The sequence below is a fragment of the Rhinolophus hipposideros genome (assembly GCF_964194185.1).
Source record: "Rhinolophus hipposideros genome assembly, chromosome: 8".
NCBI classification, from domain to species: Eukaryota; Metazoa; Chordata; class Mammalia; order Chiroptera; family Rhinolophidae; genus Rhinolophus; species Rhinolophus hipposideros.
The window spans coordinates 5,009,552-5,034,021 of record NC_138054.1 but is presented as its reverse complement, the minus strand read 5'-3'; the positions used below and the strand labels follow the sequence as shown (position 1 = coordinate 5,034,021).

Below are 24,470 nucleotides of genomic sequence, written 5' to 3'. Positions count from 1 at the left end.
TTTTGTGTCCTAACATGTGGTCTATCCTGGAAAATTTTCTATGTGCACTTGAAAAGAATGTATATTTTTTTGCTTTGAGGTGAAGTGTTCTAAAAATATCAATTAAATCCATGTGATGTAATGTGTGATTTATGGCCACTGTTTCCTTATTGATTTTTTGTCTGGATGATCTATCCATTGATGTCAATGGAGTGTGAAAGTACCCCACTATGGCTGTTTTACTGTTGATCTCTTTCATTGTGTCCGTCAATATTTGTTTTATAAATTAAGTGCTCCTATGTTGGGTGAGTAAATATTTACAAGGTTTATGCTCTCTTGTTGGATTGATCCCCTTATCATTATGTAATGTTCTTTGTCTCTTGTTATAGCCTTTGTTATAATTTTGTCTGGTATAAGTATTGCTATCACAGCTTTTTGTTCATTTCCATTCGCATGAAATAATTTTTTCTATCCCTTTACTTTCAGTCTGTGTGTGTCTTTCAATCTGAAGTTGGTCTCCTGTATAGTTGAAGCTGGTCTCGTTGTATAGGTCTTGTTTTCTTATCCATTCAGCCACCCTATCTCTTTTGATGGGAGCATTCCATCCTTTCACATTTAATGTAATTATTGATAGGTATATAGTTACTGCAACCGCTTTATCATTCATATATTTTTTTCTTTCTTCCTTCTTCTCCACTGTTTCCTTTGTCATTGTCATTTTCCTCCTCCTATTTTCCTCCTCCTCCTCCTCCTCCTCCTCCTCCTCCTCCTTCTGTCCATTTAACATTTCTTCTAATACTGGTTTGGTGGTGAACTCCTTCAGTTCTTGTCTGTTAAGGTCTTTCTCTTCTTTGTTTCTAAGTTATAGTCTTGCTGGGTAGAGTAATTGATTGTAGGTCCTTGCTTTTCATCTCTTTGAATATTTCCTGTCAATCCCTTCTGGCCTGCAAACTTTCTACTGAGAAATCAGCTGACAGTCTTATGGGAGCTCCCTTGTACATAACTAACTGCCTTTCTCTTGCTGCTTTTAAGATTCTCTCTTTGTCTTTTAAGTTTTGGCATTTTAATTATGATGTATTTTGGTGTGGACCTGTATAGGTTAATCTTGTTTGGGACTCTCTGTGCATCCTGGACTTGTATATCTATATCTTTTGCCAGGTTAGGGAAATTTTCAGTCATATTTCTTCAAATAAGTTTCAGTCCCTTGCTCTCTCTCTTTCTCTTCTCTCCTTCTGGTACCCTGATGATGCAAATATTGTTACACTTGATTCTTTTCCAGAGGTCACTTAAACTATCCTCATGTTTTAAATTTTTTTTCTTTTTGCTCTTCTGATTGGGTGTTGTATGATACCTTGTCTTCCAAATTGCTGATTTGATCCTCTGCTTCATCTAATCTCCTGTTGATTCCTTCTAGTATATTTTTTCATTTCAGTTATTGTAGTCTTAATTTCTGACTGGTTCTTTTTTATGGTTTCTCTAAGTCGTTTTTTGTTTGTTTACTATCTCTTTGTGTATATCCTAACTGATTTGCTCTTTTCTTCCCTTAAGTTTGTTGAAAACCATTATAACCAGTGTTTTGAACTCTGTATGGGATAGGTTGGTAGTATCCATTTCAATTACCATATTTCCCGAAAATAAGACCTAACTGGAAAATAAGCACTAGCATGATTTTTCAAGACGCTCGTAATATAAACCCTATCCCCAAAATAAGCCCCAGTTAAGATCGTCAGCCAGACGGATGCTTTTAGTATGTCTGTTGCAATACACGACGGATGTATTAAATTATAAAATAATAATATTAATATATAATTAAATATAAATAAATAATATTATTGATATTAATACTTAAAATAAGTGATAATATAAATTATAGTTAAGTATTTGTAAATACCCAAGCAGGCACCTTTGGATGAGAGGTAAATGCCAATGTAAACAGATGAACTCGAGATTTACTGCCGAATGACCAATCAGAACAGACACAATGCACAAATAACGTGTGCACTTGATAATGAATGGACATGGTTGTGTCTAATACAAATCTTCATAATTCAGTACATCGTGTGTTGTAACGGATGTACTTAATGCACTCATGTGAAATAAAGAAATGTTTTCTGAATTTTGGTGCCTGCAGTTTTTCGTCACTTTTGTGTAGATGATCATTCTTAACTGTAGTCATTTTTGTTGCCACTCCTGTCTTGTAAGTCTTCAATTAACACTCGATTTAACGGTAGATTTAAAGGGAATACTGTTTTGACCCCCAGACAAGATGAGTGCAAAAAGAAAGAGCTATTCTGTCGAATACAAGAAAGGAATTGTGGAGGACTCCTAGGGCAAGAATCTTATGGCTTTCTGCAAACAGAAGACGTTGGATCTTCGAATGGTCCAAAAATGGTGAGCAGGATATGATAATCTCAGTCAACAGGAGGACAAGGGAAATGCTAAGAAGTGCAAGTGTGGATCGGGTCAGCAACCATTCTTTCCTGAGCTGGAAGACATCATCTGTGAATGGATTGCTGACAGGAGAACACAGGCTTTGGTTGTATGCAGGGCTGATACTCAGGCATTTGCCCTTGCAATGGCACCACAGTTAGAAATATCCCCAGAAGAATTCAAAGCATCACAACACTGGCTGGATGGCTTCCTTCAGCGATATGTACTGTGTCTAAGAAGATCGACAACACTGTTCAAGCTGGAAGATACTGAAGTTATTAAACGTGCACTTGTATTCAAGTCCTTTGTTGATGGCATCAACTTTTCTAAATACCAACTCTCCAACATGATTGCTATGGATGAAACTGCAGTGTTTATGGGCCAAAGATCTCAAACATCAATTGGTCTGAGAGGTGCCTTGTTAATCTATATTCCCTCCACCGGTTACGAAAGTGCACGTGTTACCTGTATTTTGGCAATTCGTCTGGATGGAAAGAAAGGCCCACCTCTAATTATCACTAAGGGCAAGAAAGATAAGGTTGAATGTGTTTCAGGCATTTATGTTCTTGAAACCGCAAAAGCCTGGTGCACACAAGCAGTTATAAGGAAGTGGGTCGATTTAATGCTGCCACTTGTTTTGTGAGGTGGCCAAAGAGGTCTGCTAGTCTGGGATTCAGCCAACAGTCACCACGCTAAAGACATGAAGAACTTCCTTGCAGAGAGAAGAATAGGTCAAATAATGATTCCTGTGGGAATGACTGCCTATCTCCAGACTCTTGATATTGCAATAAACAAGCCATTCAAGGACCATTTATGCATGGAAATCAATGACTACATTGAAAATAGAATGGAGAGTAATCAGTGTGGAAAGTTTATGAAGCCTAGCCTGCAAGAAATCGTGACTTGCGTGAAGACTTCATGGGACAAAAATCACTGACAGCTGTGTTGCCAATGCACTACGAGCAGGCTACATGGACAAGACGTGCTCATTTAAGGAGAGCTCTGTTGCTGGATATGAGAGATTGGGGCCAATGGTTCTACAGGAAAAGGAGTCGCAAGAAATTTAAGCCAGAATTCATGGTTTGGAGAGTTATGATGATGTTCCAGAAGATGACATGATTGTATTTGAATAAATGTAGATTGTTGTACATGAAAAAAATAAGACATCTCCTGAAAATAAGACGCATGTTTTTTTGAGCAAAAATTAATATAAAACCCGGTCTTATTTTCGGGGAAATATGGTAGTTCTTTTTTCTGGAGTTTTGTCCTGTTCTTTAATTTGGAACATATTTATTTGTTTCCTCATTTCAGTTGCCACCTTGTGTTTGTTTCTACATGTTAGGTAGGGCTGCTATGTTTCCCAGTCTTCATAGGGTGACTCATGGTGTAGGTGTCCTGTGTGGCCTAGTGTTGCAGTCTCCCAGGTGACTTGAGCTGTGTGTTCCAGTGATGTCCCTTGTGTGGATTGTACTTGTCCTTCTGTTGTAGTTGAGCCTTGATAGCTGTTGGCACATTAATGGGTGGAATTGACTCTCAGGCTGAATGGCTGTGAGGACTGGCCATGTGTACAGAAGATGAGCTGTTGTGTGTGGACTGACCCCATGAATTGGGATTGACTGTAATGAGGCACTGGTGCCTGTTGATTTCATCCTTTGGGTTTGTCATTGTGGAGCTAATGGTTGTACTAAGGGTGGTGCTTTGATGTGGTATGAAACTGGCCCCTGGATGTGATGGCTCTGGGCCCTCTTGGGAGGGGCACTGGTGCAGGTCCAGGATAACTGTTGCTATCATAATTAATTGTATAGAAATGTTGTGTATGACAGGGAAGATGGCTTATTTGGTCAGGACAGCTTCTTGCAACCTGGTTATGATAATAAGGGTGTATGTCATCCCGGAGTGACAGAGATGACCCCCACTTGGTATTGTGTAAAATTGCTAGGTGATGTGGTGAGTGAATATCACTTACCTATATGCATACCTGTTGTCTCTTGCCTACAAACTGTGTGGTAAGATATGTGTATTCAAAAGTAACTTCTTATACATATTTCATGCTTGACAGAGTATTGAATTAAAATTTGCTTATTTTGTGGACACTTGCCATATCTACCCTAGTAGGAGCCAGTGAATCATTAACCCAGGATAGAAATAGAGCTTATGTAGGTTGACTAATTTATCCACATCACTGTACAGGTTTGGATTTAAAAAAATATTTACCAAGTGAACTATATACACTAATTATCCTAGAGATACAAAATTTTAGGAGATAAACTTTATTATGAAAAACTTCATAAAATTTTTACAAACATAGATAAGGAAAATAGTATAGTATAATAAATCATCATGTATCCATCACCCAGCTTAACAATTAACTTATGACCAATCTTTTTTTTATTTTTACACTCCTTCTGGATTATTTTGAAGCAAATCTCAGATACCACATTATTTTGTCTATAAAAATTTTATTATGGCTCTCAAATAGCTTTTTAAAAAGGTAAGCACAACATCCATATCACACCTAAAATAATTAGCAAAAATTACTCAGTATCATCAAATACCCATTCATTTTAAAAATTCTGCTGATTATCTCATAATTTTTTAATAGTTTAAATGAAGTTTTAAAACAGATCAAATCATTACAATTGGTTGATATGCCTCTATAGTCTCTTTTAAATCTCTAACTGTTCTTCTTCTCCCTCCCCCAACCCCCATCTTTAGAATGTATTTATTGAAGAAACCAAATTATTTGTCCTGCAAGACCTCGATTTTATTAATTGCATTCCCATGGTATCTTTTAACACGTGTTTCTGTCTTCTGGATTTCTGGTAGTTAGATATTGGGTTCATTTTTTTGTTTGTTTGTCAAGAATATTTCACAGATGGTGCTGTGTATCTCAACTGGGGACCACAGAATGCCTGATTATTTATGATCATTGCCTAGATTATGTCACTATAGGTTGCAAAATGGTAATTTTCTAATTTTTAAATAATTTGTCTTTATCTTGTTTGCTAGAATGCTTCTATAAGAGAAATTTTCCCTCATCAACTGTTTGATTATCTAAGGTACAGTTTATACAGGAGAGGCCAGATAAATGCTTCATTCATTTCTTTTATTTACCAGTTTTCAAAATATTAAGTTGGTTTCCTATTATATACCAATTAGCAAATTGTTGTAGTTGTCATTGCTATTGTTTCTGAGTATCAGAATGAACAAACGGATTTAAATGTAGAGATGTGTTTCAGTCCATTGCTGTTTTTATTCTTATTGATGCTCAAATGGTCACATCTTCAGCAAATGACAGCCTTAAAGACAGAGCATCAATGATGCCTTCCATTTGTATAGCAATGAAAGTTATGTGCAGCTGTGTAGACATCCATGGTTATCTCATTCAGAAGTGCATGTCACAAAGTACAGTACCCTGACTACCTATTACATGTGAGGGACTAGCTACATCCCATGCCATCCCATCCCATTTTATGGCACTAAAAATTTTATTGCATATTTGCTTCATTCACACAAGTGCATTTCAGGTGAATGAGTAAATGGATGGGTAAACTTTGGTAGGCCATTAGCCAGAAGTTAATAATGTCAACTGCTCCTGAATATGTCTCGTATAATAACCATTTATAGCCTTAATAAGACACTAGTCTGAGGCAGTGAGATAGAAGTAAGCAGGCAGGGAGTTGGGAAAAAATATTTATTGATGCCTGTTGTATGTCAGGTAGCATTCTAGTCACTTAAGATATATCTGAATAGAGCAAAGAGCCTTAGTCTCATGGAACTTACATTTCTAGCTGAGGAGACAGTCAATAAACCATAAACAAAATAAATAAATAAAACAGGTTGTTTTAAAAGATGATAGTACTATGACATGCTGTGGAAAATAGAAAAAAAAGAATAAGGCAAGAGGAATTGTGTATGTGGGTTCTTGCAATTTTACACAGAAGGGTCGGTGGTGTCATTTTAGCAAAGATCTAAAAGAAGTGGGAGAGTTATCTATGCAAAAATCTAGGAGATGAATGTTCAGGTAAAGGAAATGACAAGAGTCAAACTCTAAGGTGAGATGCTTGCTATGAGTGTTAGTGAAAATGGTGTCATACTGGTTATCACCGTGAGTCATTTGTAAAATTCAACATTGTGAGAAACAAAAACTCATAGACACAGACAATAGTTTAGTGGTTACCAGAGGGTAAGTGGGTCGGGAAGTGGTAGATGAGGGTAAAGAGGATCAAATATATGGTGATGGAAGGAGAACTGACTCTGAGTGGTGAACACACAATGTGATTGTAGAGGATGTAATACAGAATTGTACACCTGAAATTTTACTAACAATTGTCACTCCAATAAACTTTAATTTAAAAAATTCAACATTGTGTTTCTAAAATTCACTTATATTTTAGAGGCATATGTGTGGTTCATTAATTCTCACTGTGGTATAACATTCTATTATGTGAATATACCACAATTTAATTAACCAGTTAACATTTGGGTGGTTTCTACTTCTTTGCTATTATATAAAATGCTGCTAGGAACATTTTTTCTTCTAGAACACATGACCAAGAGAGTCTCTAGAGCAGTGTACCCTAGCTTTTTTCACATCATGGAACATATAGAAAATGATCATCTATGTCACACATGGGGTAAACTGAGGTAATATGGGGCTATCTATAGAGATTTGGTGAAAAAACTCATTACATTTTCCATATATTATGTAATTGCAATAATAATTTTCTCTCTCTCTTCTCTTCTTCTGATTTTTTCCTCCCTTTTTTCACCCTTTCCCTATCTTCACTTATAAATTTTCTATTCCCAGAATTCCTGATCACAGGTAGGATATAGGTACAAAGTGATATAAACCGGTGTTTTTTAAAATGTAGTCTATGGATATCAAGTAATACTACATTAATGTTCACTGGTTAACAGGAAAGAAACAGATGTGGACCTCACTCATGGCAACTGCAAGCTAAGTGGCCTCACATTTTCAAGGCTGAGCAACGCTCCACAATAGCACGAATGAAAGAGCAATGGAGAGAAAATTGGGTTATCACACAACACATACTTCTGTGGCAGTTGCTGTAGCAACTTATTCACATTGGGAGTAGCTATTGGTGACAGTAAAACAATGTCATTTGTCACCTTAAATTAATTTTGACAACTAACTTTCATTAGGTTTGTATTTTTGTCCTTAATTTATAAATTCGTTTTAGTTTTATAGCTGTAGAAGAACTACTCATATACACAGAACATTATAATAAAAATGAAGTCCACACCCATTTAAGAATCCTTTTTTTTTGTATTTTTGTATTTGTATTTTTGCCCATTACTCAAGTTTGAGAGAAAGTGATCATTGTAGCCTACCCAACATCCTTTAGTGTTGATCTTGTTTAGATAGCCCACCTCTCTCATGCAGGCATGTGTTTAGGGAAGACTGGTACTTTCACCCACCAAGGTCCTGATGGGTCTGAGCCAGTCATGGGAACCTTATGTAACTTGCCAGTGATTGGTTTAAACATGAGCATGAAATAAAATTTTGTCCAGCAAGACACAAAGGATAGTTTGGTGAAAGGCTTCCAGGAAAATTTCTTTACTCTTAACCAGAAACAGAAGGAAGAGATAGCCCCTTTCTTCTTCCCATGACATTGTTGTGTCTGCACATGTCACTTGAAACTGTTTCAGCTGTCTTGCAAGCACATGAGAATAGCCAGCCCCGGGAGGAAGCCAGGTAGAGGAGCAGAAAGATGAAAATGACCCAAGTCCTTGGGGACCCTCTTAAACTTTTGTATCATGAGCCCTACATCCTGACGTCTTATTTTAGGAGATGATCTGTTTTCCCTGTTGTGGATCGGCAGAAGGTAGGTTTTTGTTACCTGTTCCTGAAAGCGTTCTAACCAGGACAGGGACAAAAGGGGGTCACAGCAGGATGGGTTCTGGGCCTTGGCAAGGCTTGCTGTGGCCAGTGATTTTCTTGACCCACCATCCTCAACAGGCTGTGCGCCTGGCAGCCAGTGGTTATTCAATAAATAGGTGCATAAGAAGGGAATGAGTATTGGTTATAGCAGAAGAAACCTAACCCTCTGGGCCACCCAGGATGTGGGCACATGAGGCCACTGCTGTGTCCCGTTCAGTGGCGGAAGAGATGCTGGGTATCTGAGTTTTCTCACACTGCACCAGGCTGAAGGAAGCTGCATATAGGCATACATTACCAACCACTGCAAATCAGCTGAGTAGAGGCCCAGACTGAATGGAAGTAGTTGGCACAATGAGGGGCAAATTAAAACGATTAATAAGACTGCAATCAGAAACTCTGCAGGAATAATGAGGTATACTAGATCATAAGTGAAGGATGGAATTGGCTCTGTGGGTATATTTCTAGCCCAGCAGGCAGCATGTGATTGTACAAAACAATGGACCTAACTAATCAGGCATATTTAGTTCTCTTCAAGTAGGAAGGAGGAAGCCACAGCTGACTGAAACAATTTAACATTCTCAATTCCAGATGAAGATTTGATAATGAGGCAAAAACAGATTTTTATAATTTGCATGTTGACTTGGTAAAACTTGCTTTCATTCCTAGGATTTAGTGAGAATTGTAATAGAAGTTACTGCAACCACAACTAAAGATGTACAATTAGGCATTTTAAGAACTGCTTAATAACTTTCATAAAGTATTAAGCAGGAAATTGATATTATTACTTTCTTTTTGGATAAAATGTGCAAAGAAAATGTGTGAAAGTCCAATTATAGGCCGATAGCTTTGCAACCTTAAATAAAACTCTGGTAGGGCACAGAAATAAAATAACCAAACACACAGTCTTGTCCTTCACGTGGGCTGTGGAACAAAGTGTGCCAAGCAAAAACTTCAAGCACTTCCTCTTGAAAATATGGGATCTTTCTCATTAAAAAAATAAATGATGTAAGCAAGTTTGTACAAGACACATATCGAGACTTGCAGACAAGACTTTGGCAGGAAACCTGGGTCGAGGGGGCCCGGAGCCTGATCATTTGTCCTGTTTCTGACTAGCTTCCCCAGGCTTGAAGGTGAGCCAGTCCAGGTGGCTGAGGACCGGAGGTAAAACATCATCGGTTCTACTGGTGGTCAGAATTTGGGGCCCTGGCATCATGATTAAGTCTTTCTTCTTTATGGCTGCGTAATACTCCATTGTATAAATGTACCACAGCTTCTTAATCCAGTCATCGACTGATGGGCATTTCGGTTGTTTCCATATCTTGGCTATTGTGTAAAGGGCTGCAATAAACATAGGAGTGCATACTGATTTTTGAATTAGAGTTTTGGATTTTTCCGGATAGATGCCTAGGAGTGGAATTACTGGATCATAGGGTAGTTCCATTTTCAGATTCCTGAGATAACTTCATACTGTTTTCCATAGTGGCTGCACCAATCTGCAATCCCACCAACAATGCACTAGCGTTCCCTTTTCTCCACATCCACGCCAGCATTTGTTGTTTGTTGATTTATTGATGATAGCCATTTTGACTGGAGTGAGGTGGTATCTCATTGTGGTTTTTATTTGCATTTCTCTGATGGTTAGTGAGGTTGAGCATTTCTTCATATGTCTTCTTGCCTTCTGTATGTCCTTTTTAGAAAAATGTCTCCTCAAGTCCTCTGCCCATTTTTTAATGGGGTTGTTTGTTTTTTTGGAGTTGAGTTGAGTAAGTTTTTTATAGCTTTGTGATATTAATCCCTTATCAGATATATCATTGGCAAATATCTTTTCCCATTCAGTAGGATCCCTTTTTGTTTTATCGATGGTATCCTTTGCTGTGAAAAAACTTTTTAGTTTGATGTAATCCCACATGTTTATTTTTTCTCTTACTTCCCTCGCGCGAGGGGATATATCAGTGAAAATCTTACTCTGGGTAATGTCCATGAAATTTCTTCCTATATTTTCTTCTAGATATTTTATGGTTTCAGATCTTACATTTAAGTCTTTAAGCTATTTTGAATTTATTTTTGTATATGGTGTAAGCAGGTGGTCCAGCTTCATTTTCTTGCATGCGTCTGTCCAGGTTTCCCAACAGCACTTATTGAACAGACTGTCTTTACCCCATCGTACAATCTTGCTTCCATTGTCATAGATTAGATGGGCATATAGGCATGTATTTACTTCTGGACTCTCTATTCTGTTCCATTGATCTATGTGTCTATTTTTATGCCAGTACCATGCTGTTTTGATTACTGTAGCCTTGTAGTATAGTTTGAAATCAGGTATTGTTATACCTCCCACTTTGTTCTTATTTCTCAAGATTGCTGAGGCTATCCGGGGTCTTTTATGGTCCCATATAAATTTCAGGATTATATGTTCTATTTCTGTGAAAAACGTCGTTGGTAGTTTGATAGGAATTGCGTTGAATATGTATATTGCCTTAGGCAGTATGGACATTTTAACTATATTAATTTTTTCTATCCATGAACATGGAATGTGTTTCCATCTATTTATGTCTTCTTTCATTTCTTTCTTCAGTGTCGTATAATTTTCTGAGTACAGATCTTTTACATCTTTGGTTAGATTTATTCCCAGACATTTTATAGTGTTTTCAGCAATTGTAAATGGAATTGTTTTTTTAATTTCTTCTTCTGATATTTTATCATTGGTATATACAAATGCAACTGATTTTCGAATATTAATTTTATATCATGCTACTTTACTAAATTCATCTATCAGTTCTAATAGTTTCTTGGTGGAGTCTTTAGGGTTCTCTCTATATAGTATCATATCATCTGCATATAATGATAATTTTACTTCCTCCTTACCAATTTGGATGCCTTTTATTTCTTTCTCTTGTCTAATTGCTGTGGCTAGAACTTCCAGCACTATGTTGAATAGAAGTGGAGAAAGTGGGCAACCTTGTCTTGTTCCTGATCTTAGGGGGAATGGTTTTAGCTTTTCCCCATTGAGTATGATGTTAGATGTGGGTTTGTCAAATATGTCCTTTATTATGTTAAGATATGATCCCTCTATTCCCACTTTCTTAAGGGTTTTTATCATAAAAAGTTGCTGTATTTTATCAAATGCTTTTTCTGCATCTATTGATATGATCATGTGATTTTTATTTTTCATTTTGTTAATGTGGTGTATCACATTAATTGATTTGCGGATGTTGAACCACCCCTGCATACCAGGGATGAATCCCACTTGATCATGGTGTATGATCTTTTTAATGTATTGCTGAATTCTGTTTGCTAATATTTTGTTGAGAATTTTTGCATCTGTGTTCATTAGAGATATCGGCCTGTGGTTTTCTTTTTTTGTGGTGTCTTTGTCTGCTTTTGGGATCAGGGTGATAGTGGCTTCGTACAAAGTGTTTGGGAGTCTTTCTTCCTTCTGGATTTTTTGGAAGAGCTTGAGGAGAATAGGTGATAATTCTTTTTTAACGTTTTGTAAAATTCACCTGTAAAGCCATCTGGTCCAGGGCTTTTGTTTGTTGGGAGATTATTGATTACTGATCCAATTTCCCTGGTGGTAATCAGACTGTTCAGGCTTTCTGTTTCTTCTTGAGTTAGCCTTGGAAGGTTGTGCGCCTCTAGAAAATTGTCCATTTCTTCCAGATTGTCAAATTTGTTGGCATATAGTTGCTCATAGAAATTTCTTAAAATTTTTTGTATTTCTGTGGTGTCTGTTGTCACTTCTCTTTCATTTCTGATTTTATTAATTTGGGTCCTCTCTCTCCTTTTTTTAATGAGTCTGGCTAAAGGTTTGTCAATTTTGTTTATCTTCTCTCAGAACCAACTCTTGGATTCATTGATCTTTTGTACTGTTTTTCTGGTTTCTGTTTCATTTATTTCTGCTCTGATCCTTATTATCTCCTTCCTTGTGCTCCCTGTGGGCTTATTTTGCTGTTCTTTTTCCAGATCCCTTAAGTGTGAAGATAAACTGTTGATTAGTGATGTTTCTTGTTTCTTTAGGTAGGCCTGCAGTGCTATGAACTTCCCTCTTAGGACTGCTTTCACAGCATCCCATAGATTTTGGGTCGTCGTGTTCTCATTCTCATTTGTCTCGAGATATATTTTTATTTCTTCTTTGATCTGCTATTTGACCATTCATTATTTAGTAACACGTTATTCAGCCTCCATGAATTGGTGTGTCTTCCTGGTTTTTTTTTTTCCTGTAGTTCATTTCCAATTTCATAGCACTGTGGTCAGAGAAGACAATTGGTATGATTTCAATTTTCTTAAAGTTATCAAGGCTTGTTTTGTGTCCTAACATATGATCTATCTTGGAAAATGTTCCATGTGCACTTGAGAAGAACGTGTATTCTGCAGCATTGGGGTGAAATGCTCTGAAAATGTCAATTAAATCCAACTGCTCCAAAGTATCATTTAAGGCTGTTGTTTCCATATTGATTTTCTGTCTGGAGGACCTGTCCCTTCTTGTCAGAGGTGTGTTGAAGTCCCCTACTATGATAGTGTTGCTGTTGATCTCTGTCTTTATGTCCATCAGTACCTGTTTTATATATTTAGGTGCTCCTATGTTAGGTACATAGATGTTTACTAGGGTTATGTCCTCTTGTCGGATTGATCCCTTTATTATTATTTTTTTTTTTTATTAATTAATTTATTTATTAGTTTCAGGTGTACAAAACAAGGTAATACTTAGACGTTCATCATTTATATCCCTCATACTGTGAACCCCCCTCCCCCCATCCACTATCCCTCCGACCTCACACTGAACCATCACATTATATATATAAAATTATAGTTGGCATTCATTAATGTTTAGCTTCTGATGTACAATGCCATGATCAGGTATCCACAGTATCCCTGAGGTGGTCTCCCAAATAGGACGCATGTCCATCGGATACCCAACAAAATCTTTACAACATTATAGAATACCTTCCCCAAATTAATTTTCAAAAGAAAAACCCTGAGGCCATCTTGTGGTTACCAGCTGCTTCCAAATCCCTTCACCTTTCCCCTTATCCCCAACCCCCTCCCACACACCCATCTAACCACTCTCGGTTTTTTCTCTGCGTCCCCAAAACTGACTCTGATTAGTTCATTTACATAGTCTTTTCTTTAGATTCCATATATAAGTGAGATCATATGGTACTTGTCTTTCTCTTTCTGACTTATTTCACTTAACATAATGTTCTCTAGATCCATCCATGTTGCTGCAAATGATAAGATTTCTTTCTTCTTTATGGCTGCGTAATACTCCATTGTATAAATGTACCACAGCTTCTTAATCCAGTCATCGACTGATGGGCATTTCGGTTGTTTCCATATCTTGGCTATTGTGTAAAGGGCTGCAATAAACATAGGAGTGCATACTGATTTTTGAATTGGAGTTTTGGATTTTTCCGGATAGATGCCTAGGAGTGGAATTACTGGATCATAGGGTAGTTCCATTTTCAGATTCCTGAGATAACTTCATACTGTTTTCCATAGTGGCTGCACCAATCTGCAATCCCACCAACAATGCACTAGCGTTCCCTTTTCTCCACATCCACGCCAGCATTTGTTGTTTGTTGATTTATTGATGATAGCCATTTTGACTGGAGTGAGGTGGTATCTCATTGTGGTTTTTATTTGCATTTCTCTGATGGTTAGTGAGGTTGAGCATTTCTTCATATGTCTTCTTGCCTTCTGTATGTCCTTTTTAGAAAAATGTCTCCTCAAGTCCTCTGCCCATTTTTTAATGGGGTTGTTTGTTTTTTTGGAGTTGAGTTGAGTAAGTTTTTTATAGCTTTGTGATATTAATCCCTTATCAGATATATCATTGGCAAATATCTTTTCCCATTCAGTAGGATCCCTTTTTGTTTTATCGATGGTATCCTTTGCTGTGAAAAAACTTTTTAGTTTGATGTAATCCCACATGTTTATTTTTTCTCTTACTTCCCTCGCGCGAGGGGATATATCAGTGAAAATCTTACTCTGGGTAATGTCCATGAAATTTCTTCCTATATTTTCTTCTAGATATTTTATGGTTTCAGATCTTACATTTAAGTCTTTAAGCTATTTTGAATTTATTTTTGTATATGGTGTAAGCAGGTGGTCCAGCTTCATTTTCTTGCATGCGTCTGTCCAGGTTTCCCAACAGCACTTATTGAACAGACTGTCTTTACCCCATCGTACAATCTTGCTTCCATTGTCATAGATTAGATGGGCATATAGGCATGTATTTACTTCTGGACTCTCTATTCTGTTCCATTGATCTATGTGTCTATTTTTATGCCAGTACCATGCTGTTTTGATTACTGTAGCCTTGTAGTATAGTTTGAAATCAGGTATTGTTATACCTCCCACTTTGTTCTTATTTCTCAAGATTGCTGAGGCTATCCGGGGTCTTTTATGGTCCCATATAAATTTCAGGATTATATGTTCTATTTCTGTGAAAAACGTCGTTGGTAGTTTGATAGGAATTGCGTTGAATATGTATATTGCCTTAGGCAGTATGGACATTTTAACTATATTAATTTTTTCTATCCATGAACATGGAATGTGTTTCCATCTATTTATGTCTTCTTTCATTTCTTTCTTCAGTGTCGTATAATTTTCTGAGTACAGATCTTTTACATCTTTGGTTAGATTTATTCCCAGACATTTTATAGTGTTTTCAGCAATTGTAAATGGAATTGTTTTTTTAATTTCTTCTTCTGATATTTTATCATTGGTATATACAAATGCAACTGATTTTCGAATATTAATTTTATATCATGCTACTTTACTAAATTCATCTATCAGTTCTAATAGTTTCTTGGTGGAGTCTTTAGGGTTCTCTCTATATAGTATCATATCATCTGCATATAATGATAATTTTACTTCCTCCTTACCAATTTGGATGCCTTTTATTTCTTTCTCTTGTCTAATTGCTGTGGCTAGAACTTCCAGCACTATGTTGAATAGAAGTGGAGAAAGTGGGCAACCTTGTCTTGTTCCTGATCTTAGGGGGAATGGTTTTAGCTTTTCCCCATTGAGTATGATGTTAGATGTGGGTTTGTCAAATATGTCCTTTATTATGTTAAGATATGATCCCTCTATTCCCACTTTCTTAAGGGTTTTTATCATAAAAAGTTGCTGTATTTTATCAAATGCTTTTTCTGCATCTATTGATATGATCATGTGATTTTTATTTTTCATTTTGTTAATGTGGTGTATCACATTAATTGATTTGCGGATGTTGAACCACCCCTGCATACCAGGGATGAATCCCACTTGATCATGGTGTATGATCTTTTTAATGTATTGCTGAATTCTGTTTGCTAATATTTTGTTGAGAATTTTTGCATCTGTGTTCATTAGAGATATCGGCCTGTGGTTTTCTTTTTTTGTGGTGTCTTTGTCTGCTTTTGGGATCAGGGTGATAGTGGCTTCGTACAAAGTGTTTGGGAGTCTTTCTTCCTTCTGGATTTTTTGGAAGAGCTTGAGGAGAATAGGTGATAATTCTTTTTTAACGTTTTGTAAAATTCACCTGTAAAGCCATCTGGTCCAGGGCTTTTGTTTGTTGGGAGATTATTGATTACTGATCCAATTTCCCTGGTGGTAATCAGACTGTTCAGGCTTTCTGTTTCTTCTTGAGTTAGCCTTGGAAGGTTGTGCGCCTCTAGAAAATTGTCCATTTCTTCCAGATTGTCAAATTTGTTGGCATATAGTTGCTCATAGAAATTTCTTAAAATTTTTTGTATTTCTGTGGTGTCTGTTGTCACTTCTCTTTCATTTCTGATTTTATTAATTTGGGTCCTCTCTCTCCTTTTTTTAATGAGTCTGGCTAAAGGTTTGTCAATTTTGTTTATCTTCTCTCAGAACCAACTCTTGGATTCATTGATCTTTTGTACTGTTTTTCTGGTTTCTGTTTCATTTATTTCTGCTCTGATCCTTATTATCTCCTTCCTTGTGCTCCCTGTGGGCTTATTTTGCTGTTCTTTTTCCAGATCCCTTAAGTGTGAAGATAAACTGTTGATTAGTGATGTTTCTTGTTTCTTTAGGTAGGCCTGCAGTGCTATGAACTTCCCTCTTAGGACTGCTTTCACAGCATCCCATAGATTTTGGGTCGTCGTGTTCTCATTCTCATTTGTCTCGAGATATATTTTTATTTCTTCTTTGATCTGCTATTTGACCATTCATTATTTAGTAACACGTTATTCAGCCTCCATGAATTGGTGTGTCTTCCTGGTTTTTTTTTTTCCTGTAGTTCATTTCCAATTTCATAGCACTGTGGTCAGAGAAGACAATTGGTATGATTTCAATTTTCTTAAAGTTATCAAGGCTTGTTTTGTGTCCTAACATATGATCTATCTTGGAAAATGTTCCATGTGCACTTGAGAAGAACGTGTATTCTGCAGCATTGGGGTGAAATGCTCTGAAAATGTCAATTAAATCCAACTGCTCCAAAGTATCATTTAAGGCTGTTGTTTCCATATTGATTTTCTGTCTGGAGGACCTGTCCCTTCTTGTCAGAGGTGTGTTGAAGTCCCCTACTATGATAGTGTTGCTGTTGATCTCTGTCTTTATGTCCATCAGTACCTGTTTTATATATTTAGGTGCTCCTATGTTAGGTACATAGATGTTTACTAGGGTTATGTCCTCTTGTCGGATTGATCCCTTTATTATTATATAGCGCCCATCTTTGTCTTTTAATATGTTCTTCATTTTAAAGTCTATTTTGTCAGATATAAGTATTGCAAGTCCAGCTTTTTTTTTTGCTGCCATTTGCATGAAATATGTTACTGCAACCCTTCACTTTCAGCCTGTGTGTGTCTTTTCATCTGAAGTGAGTCTCTTGTATACAGCATATACAAGGGTCTTGCTTCCTTATCCACCCAGCCACCCTATGTCTCTTGATTGGAGCATTTAATCCGTTTACATTTAAAGTGATTATTGATAGGTATATAGTTATTGCCATTTCTAAATTTGTAGTAGATTGTTTTCATCTTTCTTCTATTTACAGAAGTCCTTTTAGTATTTCTTGCAATGCTGGCTTGGTTGTAATAAATTCCTTCAGTTTGTTCTTTTCTGGGCAGCTCTTTATCTCTCCATCAACTTTAAATGATAGCCTTGCTGGACAAAGCAATCTAGGTTGTAGGCCTTTGTGTTCCATCACTTTGAGTATCTTCTGCCACTCCCTCCTGGCCTTCAATGTTTCTGTAGAAAAGTCATTTGATAATCTTATGGGAGTTCCCTTGTATGTAACCCTCTGTCTTTCTCTTGCTGCTTTTAAGATTCTCTCTTTGTCTTTAAGCTTTGCCATTTTAACTATAATGTGTCTTGGTGTGGGCCTGTTTGGGTTTATCCTGGTTGGAACTCTCTGCACTTCCTGGGATTGTATGTTGGTTTCCTTCATCAGGTTAGGGAAGTTTTCGGACATTATTACCTCAAATATGTTCTCAATCCCTTGCTTCCTCTCTTCGCCTTCTGGTATTCCTATGATGCGCATGTTGTTGCACTTGATGTTATCCCAGAGGTCTCTTAAACCATCTTCACTGTTTTTTATTCTTTTTTCTTTCTGTTGTTCTGTTTGGGTGATCTCTGCTAACTTGTCTTCTAAGTCACTGATTCGATCCTCTGCTTCATCTAACCTGCTGGTCATTCCTTCAAGTGAGTTCTTAATTTCGGTAATTGTGTTCTTTAGTTCTAGCTGGTTGTTCGTTAAGATTTCTACATCCTTTTTTAGTTCTAACTGGTTGTTCTTTATGATTTCTATATCCTTCTTTATGTCTTCTCTAAGCTCCTTAAACATTCTTATCACCAGTGTTGTGAACTCTGTCTCTGACAGGTTGGTTACCTCTGCTTCATTTGGTTCCCTTTGTGGAGGTTTCTTCTGTTCTTTTATTTGGGACATGTTTCTTTGTCTCCCCATTCTGACTGACTCTCTGTGTTTGCTTTGATGTATTAGGAAGATCCCCTAGAGCTCTTAGTTCTTGCTGGGTTATCTTATGTAGAATGTGTCCTTTATATTTGACTTGGAGTACTTCGTTCTTCTAGTCTGCATGTGCTCCAAAGGTGGTTCGTGTGTTTAGTATATTGTCCTGTTCAAGAAGAACTTTAATTGCTTTTTGCTTGTGAGTAGGTGGGTTTAACTCCTAGGCTGTCTAGTTGCGACAGCAGGGTGTTCTGCTGGGTGAGGGTTGGACACTTAAATGAGGTTTGGCCTCTATGGGCTCTTGTGTTTTCAGAGAATTCCCTCTGGGTGTGTGACTTGTAGGTCAAACCCGGTAGTACGCTGGTTTGGTCTAGAGTTGGCTTCTGGATATGTTGAATCTTGTGCCTCTTAAGCTAGGCCATGTTAGGGCAGTTTCAGCACAAATCAAGTTACCAAGTACAACAACAAGAAAGAAAACAAATCAAGTACATTCACATGTAAAATACAACCGACAATCCCCACTCAACATAGGCAAAGATATCAAAGAAATAAAGACAGAACAAATCAAATCAAAACAAGCAAAAAAAAAAAAAAAGAACCAAGCAAAGCAAAACAGGAAGCAGCACCAGTCTTGACTTAAGCCCACCAGGTGATCTCCAGGTTGTTCTCCGCTGTGCCAAATAGTTCCCTGCCTATTGCGCAGGTAGCACTGGTCACCTGGTGCCCAGAGTGAATTTGGAGTGTAGATTTAAATGCGAGGGGCTGAGGGGTCTGGATAACAGTTTTCAGAGAGTTCGTGCAGTTTCTGTCCTTTCCTGCACAAATGCACGCTGAGAGTAGCTCCACCAGCCCTGTGCCCAGTACTCCTGAGTCTTAGGGCCCTCCTTCCGTGGGTGTGTGGGAGGGGGCAGGCGGGAGATCTCTAAGCTGCTGAAAGCCGGGAGCTGCGTCTGCCGCTTACTGCTGAACTCAGGGAGTGCTTCCGTGGTTGCCCTTGCCCCGCCCCAGGCCAGCCAGAGAGGGTGGGGGCTGGGGATGGAGGGGTCTTCTCTCTCCCAGGCCAGCTGGGTCACACTCCTCCCCGCAGGCCCGAAAAAGTGGTGGCTGGGGGTGTGGGAGTCTCCTCTCTCCTCTCCAGTGAAAATCCCCTCCTCCCAGCCTCTTCCGAAGGTCAGAGCTGGCTGCCACTCTTACCAGCGCCTGAGCACAGACGCCCCTCTGTAATCTGACGCCACTCCTCAATTCAGGGGTCAGTTTCGGTTTCTGGAAAGGCCGGGGTAGGATTCGAAAAGCGGGGTGAGGGGCCTAGGTGTGGCGTCTGAGTTCTTTGTCTGCCCTAGGGCCCACGAGCTGCCTGCCCCTGCGGGAGCGATCAGCTGTGGGACACAAGGAAAGAGCCCACCTCCTGGACCCTGTACTCTCCACTGCACCCTGGGCTCCCGTGGGATTCTAGAGACCCGGGTGCTGCCTGCCACCGCTGCTGCTGTGGGCACGCTACAGGGCCGGGGCTCTACCTTAGGGGGTGGGAGCACGCTGCACGGTTCCTCTCACGCTCCTCCCCCGCTTGCCCAATTAGCGCTCCCCTAAGCAAACCTTCCACGAGCCTCTCAGCTGTACTCCTGGCTTCTATGTTTTCCGCTAGGCCCTGGGTGCCCACTGCAGCGGCGCTGGGCTTGTGGTGGGGGGAGCCGTCTCCACTTCTCGCCACTCTCTCCTCCCCCACTCGTCCAACTAGCACACCCCAGAGCAAACCCTCCACGAGTCTCCGCTCTGTCCTGGGAGCCGAGGGGCGGTCTCCGTCAGAACTGGGCTCCGCCGGTGGGGGAATGATTTTGTTTTCTGATTTACTTTTGGAGTGCTTAAAATTTAGCCATTTGAGAAAATGCAGAATAGAATAGTTACTTTAACCGGTATTCAGTTTTGTCACATTTTGGGTGATCTCTGCAGGTGTTTACGATTACTGCAGCACTCCATAGCTGGGGAGGAGGTGAGAGATCAGAGTGCGTGTATACAGAACATCCCCTGAAAGTCTGTTTGTTGGCAATGATGGATTTGTCTTTCTGCCTTTATTAAAAACAGATAATATTGTGTCAGCTTACTTTTCTCATTGGCTCTTTTCTAGAAGCAGAGGTGTTTATTATTATTATTATTATTATTATTATTATTATTATGTTTCAAATTACTTGAGGTTCCTGCAAGATGTGGCTTCTTGATTTTTCAGAGAAGAAATTCCTGTTTTAATTGTTGAACCATATATCAAAGATAATGTAAAGAGTTTGCTGAAATCTTTGTGCTAAAACTCATTAGACTCTAACCTACTGTAGATAATCTTACTATATTGATATCTTCATTTTTTTCTATATCCAGTTAAAAAATCTAAGTTTAGAAAACTACAGATGCAGTTAAAAGCACTGGACCCCATGATGGAACGAGAAATAGAAGAGCTTTGACAAAGATACAATGCAAAAAGGAAACCCATTCTGGATGCAATGGATGCGAAGAAAAGAAGGCAGCAAAACGTTTGAGTCTAATTTCTTCTCTTTTTGTTTCTAAAATTATTCTGGAGACCAAGATACCATTAAGAACTGAATGAATATTATGATTTCTTTTTAATCCCTAGGATTGGTATCTGCAACTAGGCAACGGTCAAAAACCAATGATAGTACATACCAGGGTAAGTTCCAAAAAGGCACAATTTACAACTGTATTCATTATGTTTTTATTTTTAAACAATGAAAACAACAGAAATGTATTCTTCTCTATATCCATCAGCTGCATACCAGCAGTAAAATTGTGTTATAAAATGAAGGCTGTGTTTAGAGACCTTGAAAATCCAAAGCTATCGTTTAATTGTACAGCACAGAAGGGCTTTATGTTACAATATTCTTGATTTTTTTCTAGTAACCTATTTATTATATCCCTTTAGGTAAACTTATTTATTTATGCTTTTTCACTTTGCTTTTTTTTTCTAAGGACAAGATCAGGATAGCTTTGGTAAAGGTAGGGATGTATTCATAGATCATAATGTTCAACCAACTTATACCTTAAGCAGGGAACTATGGGGTACAATCCATGATTTCCAGGATAGTTTTCCAATAAAAGCAAAGCAATAATAGCAATAGTACCCAGATGAGCCAGGCATTTTTTATACTGAAGCAACAATTCCATTTTTATCTCCTGAAATTTTAACCTTTTAATTCGTGATGTTTGGTACAAAAGGAACTATATGTATTTAGGTTGGACAGAGCTATAATGTTTAAAATCAAATAAATCAATGGAATCCCTACACAAAAAATGTGTGGTAAATATTTAAAACAAATAAATTCTTAGACAAATGCAATTTCTTCCCCCCCCCTTCCTCCACCTCAGCCCCCGCCCCCACTCCAGTTCAAGCCACTGTTTCTCAGTCTGGTTTTCTAGGACACAGCTCCCTGGCCCACACTGGTATTATGAGCCTTGTGCTCCCCCGCCCCCCAGGCAGTCAGTCTCTGAAGGCTGCTCACAGCGGCTTTTGGCTCAAGGCAACCTCCTGCTGCTCAGGGCTGCCCAGTACCAGGGAGAGCCCTGGTTCACAATCTTAGCTGTAGAGGGTGCAGCTCACTGGCGCATGTGGGAATCGAACCAGCGACCTGGGCGTTAGGAGCACGGCACTCCAAAAACATGAACCACCTGGCCAGCCCAACAAATGTAATTTCTTAATACTGTTCCATGTCTAGGACTGATAGCTAAACTGTGTCAAATTCTAATAAGCTCAGCAAATTTATTTCTGTGAAAGCGTGCTCAATTGTCACAGGACTTTTTTGTTGATTTCATTTATTTCCTGGGAATTGGTAAACATCATGTGCCTGACAATAACAAAATAGCAAAAACATTTGTACTGAACTGTGCAAGCCTAGGGACTGAAAAAAAGATAAAAACCATTGAAAAGAAATTCATTTCTAAGCTAAATGAACAACTGCGAGATTGAACGGGGACCAGTCATTTCCTATGCTACATATGGCCATCTTGACAGTGTTTGTTCTTTTGTGAGTTCAAGTACTATGTGTAAATCATAAAGACAAATAAATTTTACTGTGCCACCCCGTACGTTTCATCTTTATATCCTTTTCTAAAACTCATCACCTGGACTCTGTCTGTTCCAGGGAAGGGAGGTGTATTAGTCAGGACAGGCAAGATTATGCAGTGATAACAACCCTGAAACTTCCGTGCCTTCTGACTTGCGCTCCATGCCCATCCCAGGTTGGCAAGGCGCCCTGCTCCTGCCACTCACACCCAGAGACCCCGCTGATGGAGCCTCCACCATCTGCAACATTGGTGGTCACCACAGCAAGGGAAGGAGCACTGACAAGTGTCACATTAGCTCCAGCCAGCCCCAGTGATGCCCGTCAGGTCAGCCCAGTCAGTATTCATAACTAGTCACACAGCCACTCCTAATTTCCAGCCAGCAGGGAAATGCAACCTTACCATGTGCCTGGAAGGGAGAGGAAGGAAATGCTGGCAAGTTGGCTAATGACAGCCACAGAAAGTGCATCAGCTCTGGAAAGGTCCTACTCCTTCTTTGGCATTTGTGTCCCAGGTAACTCCTTGGAGTAACATTTCTCTCTGCTGTGTTGAGTCCTTACAATTAGTAAATTGTCCAATTAGGTACAAATGGTAAGATTTTTAAAATGGGGGTAAATATTGAAATTTTTATAAAGGTTTTTAAAAATGAAGACTGAATTTACGACATACGCTTCAGCTCCATGTTTATCAGAATCTATTTGGGACAGTGAGCTGAGTCAAGCAACTCAAATACCCTACCGTTAGTTTTTTTCCCCCTTAATTGTTTTTCTTTTCGGTAACCTGTCTAATACCATGCCAAATTTGATGAAATCAAATGAATGATTTGCTGTCATCCAAGTGAAACCACCCATGTGAAATGCCAAGACACTTATGAAGATTATTTCTCTCCAGTTTGCTCAATTAGAAAATTTACATAATTCTTACTAATTCAGTTCTTAATAAGAGTCCTCCTTTTAATAGTAAATACCGAATGTTCCAATCACATTATAATGTTTATGTAAATAGACTTTGTGCCCTACTGTTATATTTGTCTTATTAAATACACACACACACACACACACACACACACACACACACACATACACACACACAATGAAGAGAATTAAGAACAATGGGCATGGTTTCATTTTAGGGTCTTAGAAGTTCCAGAACATTTTAGGATCTTCTGTTTTAAAATTTGTCCTGTGTTCTCACTGCCTGTCCCCCACCAATTAACAAAAGGAACTTACATAAGTTTTGAAGAACCAAAAGCCATGAAAGAAACTTCAAGTCTAAGTAAGCCTTGATTTATTATGTGGCTTCGGATAGAGTGTTTTCTAGTTGTTTGAATGAGTGTAAGAAGAAGCCTCTTATCATTTTAACCTTGGTTGCTGAGAATGTTCCAAAAATAGGTACTTTCTGCACATGCCCGTTCATCAATAAATATAGTATTGTAACTGTAATTGAAGTTAATGAGTAAGAGTTTCATCTTACTAAAATGTCAGCATCGTTGAATATGTTGTTCTGTAGATGAAAAAGTTTTTTCTCTGATTTCGTGAACTTAAATGACTCATTTTACAGACTTACAATATACTTAGCTTATTTTAGCATAAATAATTGAATTTACAAAATATGAACTAATGTTGCCAATATAAACTGGAGAAAATAATGTATTTAGGTGGATTTCAAAATAATAACACCTATTGGGATACTTACTACGTGCCACACACTATGTTAAACAACCTTACATATTGGTATGTTACTGACATGCTTTTGTATTTCTTTCCTCTGCTTATTAACAGAAGCACATCCCCAAAGTTTAAAATATGTCTCTACTCACTAAGGATATGTAGCTTCTCTAGAGGTAATTATATAATACATTAATAATAGATGTTCTCTTTTCGATCCCAAAGCCCAGGAATCTGGGGTCTAATGAGCAGTCTGACCAGATCTGGAGCCAAGGGTGTCTGTCCACCTTAGTTGGGAGTCTCTGCCACTGAGTGGTGGCTTATCCTCCAGGGAGTCAATCAGCTTCTCTCTGTTCCACATCCCCACAAAACACTCTCAGCCAACCACTTCCCACAGTCACCCACAAAAAGCCCCCAAGAGAGAAAACAAATGACCACTGCAATTCTTCCACCAATCTTGGAAAAACAGCTCCAAATCTATTTTGTTCTCACACTGGACCATATCATTAGCCAGCTT

The 24,470-nt window shown here is 38.4% G+C and overlaps 1 long non-coding RNA gene across 1 annotated transcript in view; it reads left to right on the top strand.

The window, feature by feature from the left end:
* LOC308500760 overlaps positions 1–22,309 on the top strand; it is a 158,203-nt gene extending 135,894 nt beyond the window's left edge. The window contains exon 4 of the long non-coding RNA XR_013993779.1: positions 20,592–22,309. This is a non-coding gene — a long non-coding RNA (uncharacterized lncRNA). The remainder of the gene's footprint in view (positions 1–20,591) is intronic.
* The last annotated feature ends 2,161 nt before the right edge of the window (positions 22,310–24,470 follow it).